The sequence below is a fragment of the Notamacropus eugenii genome, chromosome 1 (genome assembly GCF_028372415.1).
Source record: "Notamacropus eugenii isolate mMacEug1 chromosome 1, mMacEug1.pri_v2, whole genome shotgun sequence".
In the NCBI taxonomy this organism is placed as follows: domain Eukaryota; kingdom Metazoa; phylum Chordata; class Mammalia; order Diprotodontia; family Macropodidae; genus Notamacropus; species Notamacropus eugenii.
The window spans coordinates 617,243,413-617,258,500 of NC_092872.1; positions in this window are offsets into that span (position 1 = coordinate 617,243,413).

Here is a 15,088-nt window from a genome sequence, read left to right on the forward strand (position 1 = left end):
GCATAATTGATTCAATACTTAAAAAATTATAAACATAATTGACCATATTAATAACAGAACAACAAAAATCATATAATTGTATTAACAGATTTTTTTTTTAAGTTGTTCATAAGACATAACACCCATTCCAGTTAAAAACAATATAAAGCTTAGGACAATATATTTTTCCTTAAAATGATAAGTATTATCCGGCTAAATGCAAAAGGCAGCATTGTCTGTAATAGAGATAAACTGAAGGTCTTTCCAGTAAAATCAGGATAACATATCCATGCTCCATTCAACATAAAGTGCAGATCTGATTAAGTTATCCTCCTTCCCCACCCCATTCAATAAATTTCAATGTCTTCTTGTTGCCTCCCAGAGCAAATGCAAAATGCTCTGTTTGGCATTCAGAATTTTTTATAACCTAACCCCCTCCTTTAAAGTCTTCTGACAGACAGGTACTCTTTGATCCAGTGACACTAGCCAACTAGCTGGTCCATGAGCAAAATATTTCTTAGCTCTGGGCATTTTCTCCATGCCTGAAATGCTCTTCCTCCTCTGCTCTGACTACTGACCTCCTGGCTTCCTTTAAATCCCAACTGAAATACTATCCTCTACAGGAAGCCTTCCCCATCCCCTCTAAATTCTAGGGCCTTCTCTCTGTTAATTATCTCCTATTTATTCTGTTTCTAGTTTCCTTTGTACACATTTGTTTGCATGTTGCTCCCCTATTAGATCGCAAGCTCTCTGAGGAATGGGACTACATTATCTCTTTTGTATCCCCAGAGCTTAGCGTAATGCCTGGTACAGTTGGTGCTTAATTAATGTTTATCATGTGATTAACTGAGGTACGTATTCCTTTATTACCATTATTATTCAATATGGTGCTAGAATTGCTAGCTATAGCAAGAAGATGATAAAAATAAATTGAAGGAATGTGAATAGGCAAAGAAGACACAAAATTACTGCTTTTTCAGATGATATGATGGCTTACTTAGGATATCCTAGAAATTCAGCTAATAAAACTAATTCAAACAATTAAAAAAACTTCAGCCAAGTTGAAGGATCGAAAATAAACCCACGTAATTCATCAACGAAGTCTAGTACAAAGAGATAGACTTTAAAATGACTACATAAACTATAAAATGCTTGGGAGTCTTCCTGCCAGAAGACATGAAGGAACTACCTGAACACAATTACAAAACACTCTTTGCATAAATAAAAGTAGATTTAAATTATTTTAGAAATATTGATCACTCATAGGTAGACCAAGTCAATGTAATAAAAATGACAACACTAAATTTATTTATCTAACAATATACTAATCAAATTACTAAAGGATTATTCTATAGAACTACAAAAAAATAATAATGAATTTATATATAGGAACAAAAAGTCAAGAATATTAAGAGAATTCAAGGGGGAAAATATAGGAACGGAACCTGGCAGTGCTAGATCTCAAACTATACTACATATCAGTTAGTAGGCTGGTTGCTTGCTTGCTTGCTTGCCTGCTTGTGGTCCTTCTCTCGAAGAGGACAGAAATTACATCACTATATTAGAGTCAAGTTACAGGGTTTCCCACCATGGCTGATCAGACTAATATGAACTCAGAATGCTCTACCCCAGGTCTGGCACAAATAGTCCATGTGAACATTTGGAGTGGATTCTCTAAATGTGTGCATATCTTTCTTTTGGGCTACTTCAATTCTGCTTTGCTCATAGAGCACAGCACCTTTTTGATGAGGGCACGCCATGCTGGGAGGTCCTGTGCCTGTGTCTCCCACTTCATGCAATCAGTTTCAAAGTTCTTCAAAGGAATCTTGAGAGTGTCCTTGTATCGCTTCTTCTGATGACCATGTGAGTGCCTGCCTTGTGTGAATTCTCTATAAAATAGTCTTTTAGGCATATTGGTACTTATGAAAAGACTGCTTAGATGGTGCTATGCCTGGACTGGAGTTAGGAAGACATCTTCATAAATTCAAATTATTGATCTGTGTGACACTGGGTAAGTCATTTAATCCTGTCTACCTTAGTTTCCTCTTCTGTAAAATGAGCTGGAAAGGACATGGCAAAGCACTCCAATATCTTTGCCAAAAGAACCCAAATGGGTCATAACATGACTGAAACAATTCAAAGTCATTAAAATAAGTTGGTAGTTAGTGAGAAATAAAGAAATTCATCCATGGAGAACTTTTGGTATATAATAAAGAAGCAAATAAGCACAGTAGCCTATTGTTTGATCAATTAAACATCCTAGCTATGGGGGTAAGAATTCACCATTTAAAAAAACTTTGGGAAAACTGGAAAGAATCTGGGAGAAACTAGGCATAAACCAACAATCTTATTCTGTATGCCGAGACAGGTTCCAAATGGGTACGTGACTTAGGCATAAAAGGTGACATCATAAACAAATTAGAGAAGCAAGGAAGAAATTACCTGTCAGATATATGGATAGGAAAGAGTTCATGACCAAATAAGAGATAGAGAGGGTCACAGAAAGTAAAATGGAAACTTTTGGTTCCATAAAATTTTAAATCGTTCAGCTAATGCAGCTAAAATTATAAAATTATAACAGAAACAGGCAAATGGGGAAAATACAGCAAGTTTCTCTGACAAAGGTCTGATTTTTAAGATATATACAGAACTAATTCAAATTGAAAAGAATTAGAGATATTCCTCAATTAATAAATGGTCAAAGGGTATGAATAGGTGGTTTTCAGAGGAAGAAATTCAAACCAAAAACAGCCAAATTTAAAAAACAACTCTAAATCAGTGGTGTCAAACCCAAATAGAAAATGAACCTTACAGGTTGCATATTGATTTAGAAAACCAGAAATTAATATTATCTGTGTTGTGTTGCACGTATCTTGTTGAGCATTTCTCAATTACATTTTAGTTTGGTTATGGAGCATCAGATTTATATGCTTGGTGTAAGTTTGACACTTCTGCTCTAAATCACAAATATTTAGAGAAATTCACATTAAAACAACTCTGTCCTACCTCACACCTCATCAGATTAGCAAAGTACACAAAAAAGAAAATGACAAATGCTGGAGGGGTGAAAGACAGATATATCAGCACTGATGGCAGAACCATGAATGAGACCAACCATTCTGTGAGACACAGCTTAGAAATATGCCTCCAAAGCTATTAAACTGTGCATAAACTTTCCCCCAAAGATATAATGGGAGACAAAGCATATCTTTTTCATTAAAAAATAAAAACAATACCACTCCACTCCCATTTACTTCCTTTCACCTCTCCTTTATCTTTAGAATAAGGTACAGCCAATCAGACTCCCTATTATTAATTTATCATATCAGTAATAATTATGAAGTCAGTTTTGTTTCCTTGCATTAAGATGTTGAATTCATGTTTCTGGTTGCCTAAATTCTAAACATTTATTTATAGACCCTTAATAGTGTGGATTTTAGTTCTTTCATTTTTCTTAGATTTTTATTTTAAATGAGAACGTCTAGATGAGAACCACCTAAATGACAAACTTTGGCTCCTATACCACACACACACACACACACACACACACACTTATATATACATTTGTGCATGTGTGAACACTATGTATACATACACATGTAGATGCTCATGTGTACATGTATATTTGAGTACAGACATGTCCATACACACATATGTATACATATATGCACATATGCATGTCTAAATGAGACCCACCTATACCATATTTCTTGGTGCCTACCCTTAATAAATTGATAATTATATATCATTCATATATATAATATAAAATCACATATAATTAAGTACTGAAGGATACATTATTTCAGGACTGAAATATATCCATAAGTTCAGCAATGTGGAAACTCTCTTCAATCGCACATCATAGCCCCTTCTCACCATCTCACCCAATGTGATTCTTGTACATACCCTTTTAGAAATCTTCCAAAGGTTTCCCAATATGCTAAAGACTGTCTTCTAGATTTTTGAACATTCTGTTTGTAATAGTATAGCACATAGACTAACGATCTATCATTCTCCCCTCCTCGTTTTTCCAATCATCCATTTTCTAGGGGATATTTTACACTCCACTTTTTTCACACCAATCATTACTGGTACTATATGACAGCATGTTTATTCTCACAGTGAATCTCACCATTGTCTCTTGGCTTACCTATAACTGATTCTTCAAGGGTTATAGTATTCCACGTTTCACAATCATAAAGCATCCCCAGAAGAACACTGGTATTTTTTAAATGGGCTTTTCTTTTAGGGAGCAGCTGAGACCGTTGAAAACACTATACAATTTATCCTATGCAATTGAGTTCAGTCTCTTTCTCCTATTCAAATTTAGACCCAGATCATTGTCCATATGCAATATCTTTTGATTTCCTGATGAACCACTTCTATGAGTTGTCCTTCCAACTGAATGTCATAAACAAGACAAACATTCTTCATCCATTTGATTTATCTTGAGTAAATTGCTAAGCTAAGCTCTTCTAACTTGGCATATGGATATCATTGAAGAGTCTCTGTAGCATTGTGGAAATTGACATAAGTAACACAATGTCAAATGCAAACAGAAGCCTCTGCATCATCTTCTGTAGGGAATCCCTCTTTTATTTGGACCTTCCCATGATGGTGGTAAAAACCTCTAGGAAACACATATCTCCTTGTTTTATACTGTGTTTAGTAGCTATCTCTGTGATTAAATCTACCAGGAAATCTTCCATTATCTTAACATTTCATGGTTGACACTTTAGGACACATTTTGCTCTAAGTCAGATGCTTTTCATATAACTAATAATTGCAAAACACAGTAGTATCTTATATATTCTATACCTTCTAGTCAACTTAAAAGGGATTACAAAGATTTTTGCTTTATATAAGGAAAAAAAGATTCTTCACACTGTCAATATGTACTTTAATACCTATTGATCTTAACACAAAGATATGATAGGGCAGTGAAAAATGTAATTAAGAATTAAGAAATTTAAAAGGTTAAAGATTATTTAAGAGACTGATGTCTATATATCATATATTTTTTTCTTTATGAAGAGATCAAGAAGGTACTGGACATAACAAGTACCAAATGATATAAAATAAGGGGGAAAGGGAAGATGCATTTATATAGTGCCTACTACATTCCAGGCACAGTGCTAAGAGGTAGGAAACAAGTGCAAGCAAACAAGCCAGTGTCTGCCATTGAGCTTGCATTCTTATAGGAAAAACATTTTTAGGGGAGTGAAGATCAGAGAAGTGTGTTTTGCTCAGGGAAGTCAGAGGAAATGATTGGAATTGTGACTGACTTTCCATGCTTTCCATAAATGGTAGAGTTGAAAAGGAGGAAAAGATATGTGCAGAGCAGCCTGACATTGAGATGATTGGTAACTAGCATTGTGGACCGTTTTGGGTATGTTGGGTGGGAACCCAAATTCTAATGGGAGACAGCAACTGGAATATAGGCTGCATAGCACTGAAGTACCTGGGAGGTGGCTTGATGGGCTTTTCCAGGACTGCTAAGGTGAATACTCACCAGTCAGTGTCCATGATCTCAGGGAGAGGACCTCCAGTAGGAGGTGAAGTTCATAGCACCAGCAGCATACTATGGACATGTCTGGGAAGTAACAAAGATAAAGATGAAAAAAAAATAATGGAGTGACAAACAGCTGTCCACATGACAAGCTGCTGCTGGTGAATAAAGGAAGAAAAAGGAAAAGATAGCGGTATAGTCTTATGACCATTTTCTATAGAAGTTTGACATGGTGGGGCGGAGCCAAGATGGCGGAGTAGAAACACACAAATACGCTAGCTCCGAACCCACAGCCCATGAAATATCCATAGTAAAGAGCCGCCAATAAATTCGGGAGCAGGAGAAGCCACATAATAGTGGAGCGGATAAGATTTCTGTTCCAGAGGGACCTGCAAACCTCTTGCAAAAGGTCCGTCGCTCTGCGGGGGCAGAGCCCAGCCCAGCCCTGCACCGGCCCCAGCAACGAGAGGAACAGATCCGAGCAGACTTCAGGGACAGGATCTCCTGCGGCCACGCGGGTCCCTCCACCCACAGGTGATGGGGGTCGGTGAGAAGGTCTCTTTGGTGGGTCAAGAGGGGAGTGGGGTGCCCCCATACTCAGGCCCCCTTGGAAGGCAACAGCGGATGCGGGAGCAGACCGGGGCTCCCCAAGCAGGCAGGAGCCTGGATCCATTGTTGAAGGTCTCCTCATAAACCCCCTGAGGGAACTGAGCCCATGAGGCGGCCCTGCCCCCACCTGAGCACCTGAACTTAATCTCACACTGAATAGCAGCCCTGCCCCCGCCCAAAGCACTGAGGCTGGGGAGCAGCATTTGAATCTCAGACCCCAAGTGCTGGCTGGGAGGATCAGGAGGCGAGGTGGGTGTGAGGAGAATATTCAGAGCTCAAGTCACTGGCTGGGAAAATGCCCAGAAAAGGGAAAAAAACCAAGACTATTGAGGGTTACTTCCTTGGTGAGCAGGTTTCTCCTCCCCTCCCTTCTGATGAGGAAGAGCGGTGCTCACCATCAGGGGAAGACACGGAAGTCAGTGCTTCTACATCCCAGCCCACTCAATGGGATCAGTTCTGGGAAAAGGTCTTAAAGAGCCCAAACAATTTTCAAAATCATGATAGAGAGGTGGAGGAAAAACTGGGAAGAGTAATAAAAGACTTGCAAGCAAAGTAGAAGTTTGACATAAAGCAATGGTCACAACTTAGAGGCCAAAGAACTCTACAAAAAAACTTCATCCCTTTGCCATACAGAGATATGGTAGCCAAAGGGGATATCAGTTTAGAACATAGGAGGAGGATAGAAAGTCATGAGCAGTTCTTATATCTAGGAGGTTCTCATGTCTAAGGAAATCACTGTGAGGCAGCAGTAGATGTAAAACTGTGCCTGGACTCAGGAAAACCTCAAGTCCAGCCTTAGACACTTACTAGCAGTGTAACTCTGGGCAAGTCACTTTGCCCCAGTATCCACTATAAAAATCGTGATAATAATAGCATCTCCCTCCCAGGGTTGCTGTGAGATTCACATGAAATATATTTGTAAAGTGCTTAGCACAGTGTCTGGCACATAGCAGGAACTTCATAAATGCTGATTTCCTTTCTTCCTAAAAAAAGAGAAAAACAATTGAGGGAAAAACAAGTCTGCAGAAAACTTGGTGTGAAACTCAACTGAGACAGAACTTGAAGGAGGACTATGAATATGGAGAAAAAAATGGTAAAATGTACCAATATTTCTAAAAACAAATTATTTTTGTCATCAGTGGCAGAAGAATTGTCCTAGCTGGACTCAGCTCATGATGTGCATATGAAGTGGTTAGAGAACCAAAGGAAATGGAAGAAGAGAAGATGAGAATAGCTAGACAAGACCGTGTGTGTGTGTGTGTGTGTGTGTGTGTGTGTGTGTGTGTGAAACAGAGATAGCAACATATGTGTAACATGTAACCCAAGTCCCAGAGCCCATTGGTATGGGACTTTCTCCTCATTGGTGGAGAGTACCACCTTTACCTGTGTGAGGTATGAGGTAGAGTGGAAAGAATGGGAGAGAGGGAGAAGTTTTTTGGGTTCCACAGTCCCTTTGGTTATTGCTGGCTTCCATCTTTGAGCAAGAAGAAGGACAATACCTAACCCACTTCAGATTGCTGAAGGGAGAATAAGATTGGGAAGAATGTGACATAAGATGAATTGGCAGTCTCTAACCTAACCCTTTTCCCATCTTATTACACTAGAAGGTTTCCCCCTTCAGTGAAATCTGGGACTCTCTCTCTATTTCTTTCTCTCTCTCCCTCCTTCCCTCTCTCTCTCTCTTATTCTCTCTCTCTCTTTCTCTCTCTGTCTCTCTGTCTCTCTCTCTTTCTCTCTGTCTCTCTCTCTCTGTCTCTCTGTCTCTCTCTCTCTCTCTCTCTCTCTCTCTCTCTCTCTCTCTCTTATTCTTTCTCTCTCTCTCTCTCTCTTACTCTCTCTCATAGTTAGCTCCTTCACTCTATATTGTCTAGTATATATTCTCCCATGCATACTTGCTCTGATTTCCATCTTGCTTTCAACTTGCATAAATGAATTTCTTTGCTACTTCCTGTGTGTGCTCACTGTAAAGCTGCTATTTTGTAGGAAAGGAGTCAAGATATAAAACCTTGGTTTTACTTTTCCAATGATAAAGAGTAATCAAAAGTTTAGCCTGAATTTGAAAATTCTGTCTCCTAGGCTAATAATATTTAAGGAAGAAGATAGATATAATTCTAGCCCAGTACCTCCTCTTTCTGAAGAGACCAGAATGATCAGCCTCTGCCCTCCATCTCCTTCTTCCTCTCCTGGCAGGAATTAGTGTCCCTTAGAGAAGAGACATAAGAGCTATATCTATTCTGCCTCCCTTCAGCCACATAATGACACTTCCATCCTACATATGAGATAGCTATATAGATATGTATTTATGTGTATGTGTGTATATATTTGTAGATGTATGTATATATATATACATACATATTTCAAATGTCTATTATTCTATATGCAGTATATTACTACATATATCTGTGGAGAGACAGAGAGAGAGAGAAAAACTTAAGTAATTTGTATAAACTTCAGGCAATTCTGTTAAGTCTTATCTATTAAGTTCTAAACAGGTGATATATACATTGAAGGAAGGAACTCATAACTAAGAAAATTACAGACCATTGGCAGCTAAGTAGAGAATTGGAGAAAACACTAGACTTGGAGTCAAGAGGACCTGAGTTTAAATCTATCTCAGACAGTTATTAGCTATATGATGGTTGGCAAGTTACCTAACCTCTGTCTCAGTTTTCTCATCTATAAAAATTGAAATAATAATAGCACCTACCTCCAAAGACTGTTGTGAGGATAAAATGAGATATTTATAAAGCACTTTGTAAACCTTAAAAGCTCTGTGTAAATACTATCTTTTAATTATGATTATATGTATATGCTAACATCCATAGCAGAGAAAAATTATGTCTATAATTATACTGTGAAAGATAATTATCAGTCATCTTAGGTAAGGTCCTATGGTGTGATTATACATAAGCATGAAAAAATATTGAAGACATTTGTGTTCTAGTTATAGAAGAGAAGAAGTGTGAAAAATCAAACATATTTGTGGGAAATTCAAACAAGTTACCATTTACAAACAGGCATTAATGGCACTAATGAAGGCAGGAACTAGTTCAAACCAATGGTTAGATTCAACATTAGAAAGATAAAGAAGACAAATTAGTGTGTGCCCTTCTTCAGACATTTACGTCAGTCTTTGCAACATACTTATGTCTTATATTCAAATAAAACCATGTAAATCCTGTATTCTTTATTAATTCAGCAAACAGAACTCCAGAATCATAAATAAGAGTCTATATATATCTAGATAGAGAACCTATTCTTATTGCAATTTTCTGGCTCACAGAGTGGATACTTTCCTAGTTTTTTAACAGCATCTTGGAAGAGTACCAGTCACAGGATCTATAAACAGTACTTTCCTTCAGATACGGCTTTTATCTTGATTGGATAGAGAAAGAAAGAATTTGGCTCTCTCACTGATAAAGGACTTTTTGAACACTTTCACATGACTCCTGTTCTGAGTCACAGATACTGCTTTGGGGGAAAAAAGGTTTTCTTACATTTTAAAAATATATACGTATATATAGATGCATTTCTATTGTATGAACCTTCCCGATTTTTCTAAATCCTAGATATACACATGTAAGACCATTAAAAATAATAAATAACCTAAGAATAGATTACCTCCAACCAGATTAAATTACTCCAGGAAAGAAGTGGGCACTTTCCCAGTGATTTCTAAACCCCCACTCAACAATATTCCATAAATATTTATTAAGCCCCTACCATGAGCAGGGCACTGTTCTCGGTGAGGTAGAGAGAGATAAATAAAACCTAAACCCAAGTATCAAGGACCAAGGTCTATTAGGATGTACAAAATAAATATAGTAGAAATTAGACTATAAACTCATGAGAGGATCATGTCATTCTGCTCAGAAATCTTTAATGGCTCCATATTCAAATTCTTTTGCCTGGCACACTATTTCTTGAATAATCTGGCATTACTTTACCTTTCCAGCATTATCTAAAAATACTCCTCTCTGGATCTTCTTTGCTCCAGTTTAATTCAATTACTCTCTATCCTCAAAATAATTCCCTAGCTTTTCCATCCCTACGTTAGCACATGTTTCCTGTGCCTACAATGCCACCTTTCACCTGTTGAATTCCTATCCATCTTTTAAAACACAATTCAAACACCACCCCCTTTATTATCCTCACTAATAATGATCAGATTTTACAAAGCACTTTGCTTTGTGCTTTTACAGCTCGCAGATATACATACATATATTTGTATTATTGTTTGATCATTCCCATCATGTCTAACTTTGTGACCACATTTGGGGTTTTCTTAGCAAAGACACTGGAGTGTCATTTGCTTCTCCAGCTCATTTAACAGATGAGGAAACTGAAACAAGTGACTTGCCCAGGGTCACATAGCTACTAAATGTCTGAGGCTAGACTTGAACTCTTCCTGACACCAGGCCCAGTGCTTTATCCGCTGCCACACCTAGCTGTCCCTCTCCTCACGTTACAAATAAGGAAACTGAAACCCAGAAAGGTTAAGTGACTTGCCCAAATTCATACAAGTAGTAAATGGCAGAGGCAGGGTTTGAACCTGTGACTCCAGAACCAGTCCTCATTTCCCTGTACTCTGTTATTCCTGTTTTGCCATGATGTGAGTCTTTTAGCTTTCTCTGTTCTCTGATGTTACAAAGCACAAGTCAACAGGTATCCATTCCAAAATTCTCCTCCACACCTCAACAAGTTGAGGGCAAATCCTGCAGCATCTTCCCTGGTGACATTATGGGCCAGTACTATTGTACATCATTTCTGTTGAACCTCCAACTCTAGCCTAAGTGTATTTCTCCAGTATATTTAAGAGGATGTGACTGAAGTGTTCTGACTGGGGTTCCCTTAGGGCTGCTGAGAAAGAAGGAGTGGTTCCAGGTTTCCTAATTCTTGACAGATTAAATATTTCTCTGAACAGCTTGTTCAAAAACTCACAGTGAATCCTGGAAGGCAAGTCATCTACTAAGACCCTACACAATCTGGCCTCCTTGAAACTCCTCATTTCAGGATGAGTTGGCTTGTGTTTATAAGGCAAAGTGACTATTCATTACTATTCATTGCTCATGTTCTTCTGACCCAGCCCTGCCCTCGCCCACTCCACCTCCAGGACACTGAATCAAAGTCAACCAGCTACAAAGACAGTTGTTGATTATTCTCTGCTGGTAAGATGCTTGAATTAACAATACGTTTCTGGAAATACTACTGAGGAAGAGAGTTGGCCAGTCTACTCACTTCATGAACATTAGATTTGGAGTTAGAAGGCGTAAGCTTGAATCATGGTACCACTACCTCTGGGACCTTGAAGACATCACTCCACTTCTCTGGGTCTTAGTTTCTTCAGTGATAGAATGAGGGAGTTGGACTACCTGTTCTTCAGATCCTTTCCAACATTAAATCTTATGGTCTCATAGAACAAGTCTCATGCTTACATGTGTCATTTTAGATCCTTAGATTCTGGTCCAAATCAGCTCTAGAGCCTTCTTTTGATCTGGATGTCCAAAATCATCATGAAGGGATTTCATAACTATTTGCCTCATAACTTCTAGGGGCTCCCTTGCTATTCAATATGTTACTATATTAAAAAAATTATAACTTCTACTACTCCTGTAACAATAGTTTGGCATCAGCTGAGCTAGACCAAATCACTTTGATGTCATGTCCCTTCCTTTGGGCCAATACTACAGCTCCTATGGCACCAACTTGCAAATAACCACATTAATTATCTCTATTCCATCAACATAAAAATTGATAATGAGTTCAGAGTTATTATAACTTATTTCCATTGACGGAACACTTTCTGGGAGGTCTTAGGCTTTCAGCTTCACTTTTATATGTCAAAAGTTACACTTCCTTTGAGTCACACATTACTTTCATCTAGGGGTGTGATGGTAAAATTTTAACAACCAGCTTTCCAAAAAGTACACAGAACATACTTTTAAAATCAATCCATATTATCAACATTTTCTCCATCACTTTCTTACATATAGACACACAATAAAATAGTAAATCAATTCCTGATTTGTAGTTTGTTAATTTCTGAAATGCAAATACTCATACTGAAAATTTAACAATTGGTTTTAGCTAGTAGAAACTGGCTTCAGTATCTCTCTGGCTTTTCCATCTATAAAGGAATTATCCTAGTCACCATTGTCTACAATTGCATTGGAATGGGTATCTAGTTCCATGGTGTTTTCTCTTGGTCTAAATTAGAACTAGGAAAGAAGGTATTTATTGGGGTATTATTAAGGTAAAGCAGGCATTTATTAAGCTCCTATTATGTACTAGGCAATGTGCTAAATATTTTTACAAATATTATCTCATTTGATCCACACAACAACCCAGAGACGTAGGTGCCTGTTTTACAGATGAGGAAACTGAGATAAACTGAGGTTAAGTAACTTACCCAAGGTCACAAAGCTAGTAAGTGTCTGAAGCCATATTTGAACTCAGGTCTTCCTAACTCCAGGTCAAGTGCTTTATCCACTGGGCACCCTAACTGCCTGCCTAGAGGAACTCTCCCTCTCTGGCTGGTGGTATCCAACTTAACATTCATTACAACATAAGTCAGTGGGTTGTTATTTTTCCATACCTGGAACTGTGCTCTGTATAACTAAACTCTAAGTTTTTAAGTAACAGATTATTTTGGGGCTTTAGAATGCTGTATACCAAAAGGCTATCATATCTTGTTTGTGAGTTCATGTATAGCAAATGCAATAGATTTCTGGCAGCCATCATTTTCCTGGTACAAAATAGCTTCCAAGCCATTGAGAATAGCAACTGTTTATAACAGGGTCTGCTTATATAGAGAGGATTGTCTCTACCCTGTGGTCCTCATTCTGCTCTTTAGCTCCATGTGAGGGAAAGGAAATAGATTCTAACCTCAAGGTATCCTTGGTCACTGACCAAGCAAATTCTCAAAAATCAAATAATAAAGCAATTAATGAATCAATCAATATGTATTTATTAAGTACCTACTTATGTACCAGGTATTAAGCTAAGCCCTGAGATACAAAAAGAGGCAAAAGACAGTCCCTGACCTCAAGGAGTTCACAATCTCATGAGGGAGAGAACATGCAAACAAATATGCAAAAAACAAAGCAAGGTATAGATGGGATAAACTGGAAACAGTGAACAGAAGGAAGACACTAGCACTAAGAGTTGAGAAAGAGTTCCTGTAGAAGGTGGGGTTTTAGTTGGGATTTAAAGGAAGTCATGCAAGTCACTAGGTAGAGCAAAGAAAGAAAAACATTCCAGGCATGAAGACAACCAGAGAAAATGCCCAGTGTCTTGTTCGTGGACCAGCCAAGAGGCCAGTGTCACTGGATCAAAAAGTAGATGGTAGAGAGTAAAATATAAGAAGACTAGAAAGGTAGGAGGGGAACAGGTTATGAAGGGTTTTAAATGTGAAGAAGGGCATTTTGTATTTAACCGTAGAGGCAAGAGGGAGCCCCTGGAGTTAGGGGTGGGGAATGGGGTGTGACATGATCAAACTGTACTTTAGGGAAATCACTTTAATGACCGAACAGAGAACAGACTGGAGTGGGGAGACACCTGAGGCAGGCAGACCCACCAACAGGCTATTGCAGTAATCCAGGTGCAAGGTGATGAGGGCCTGCACCAGTGGTAGTGTCATAGTACAGAATGGTATATTCAAATGCTGCAAAAGGTAAAATCAACAGGCCTTGGCAATGATTTAGATATGGGGGGTGAGAGATAGTGAGGAGTCCAGGATGACTCCTTAAGTTGTAATCTTGAAAGACTGGGAGGATGGGGTTTCCTTCTATAGTAATAGGGAAAGTAGGAGCAAGAGAGGATGGGGGCATGGGATGAGTTCCATTTTAGACATATTGAGTTTAAGCTATCTACCAGACATCCAGTTTGAGATGTCTGAAAGCAGTTGGATAACAAAGATTAGAGATCAGCAGAAATATTGGGGCAGGTCAGACAGATCGGAGAATCATCAGCTTAAAGATGGTAATAAATCCATGGGAGTGGATGAGATCACCAAGTGAAGTAGTATAGAGGGAGTAGAAAAGATGGCCCAGGAGAGAACCCTGAGGGGCACCTATGGAGGAGGATCCAGCACAGGAGACAGAAAAAGAGCAGTTATGTAGGAGAAGAACCAGGAGAGAGTATCCTGAAAACTTAGAAAGAAGAGACAATCAAGAAGAGAGTGATCAAGTGTCCAAGGATGCAGAAAAGTCAAGGATGAGGACTGAGAAAAGGCCACTGGGTTTGGCAACTAAGATACCATTAGTAATTTTGGAGAGAAAAGTTTTGGTGGAATGATAAGGACATTAGCAAAATTGTGAGGGGTTAAGGAGAGAGGTAAAGGAAAGAAAGTAAAGGCACCTCTTTTAGAAGGCCTTTTTGAGGAATTTAACTACAAAAGGTAGAAAAGATATAAGACAACAGTGGGGATGGAAGGATTAACTAAGGGTTTTTTCAGGATGAGGGAGACATGAGTATGCTTTTGGGTAATAGGGAATGAACCAGTAGACAATGAGAGATTGAAAATAAGTGAGAGTGGAGATGACAGCCGGGGCAATCTTTTGGAGGAGAAATGGTGAAATGAGATCTCTTAAACAAATAGAGGGGTAAGCCTTAGTAAAAAGTAAGGCCATTTCTTCCTGTGAGATAGGAGTGAAAGAGATTTTGGTAGAAGGCATCTGAGTGATAGGAGACAAGGAAAAGGAGAGAAGAGGGAGTTCATGGTGATGGCCTTAATTTTTTCTGTAAAACATGAGGCAAGGTTCTCAGCTGAAGTGGGGCAGGAGAAGAAGCCACAGGAAGTTTGAGGAGGCATGAGAAGTTTGGAAGAGTCACTGTGTATGGAGAGTGAATGAGGGAATTGACAAGGGAGGTATAGAAGGATTACCTAGCAGCAGCTAGGGCCCAGCTGAGGTTGTGCAACATAAAATTGGTAGTGGAACAAGTCAAAATGATTACACGATTGTTTCCACCTTTGTTCAACAGCATGAATAA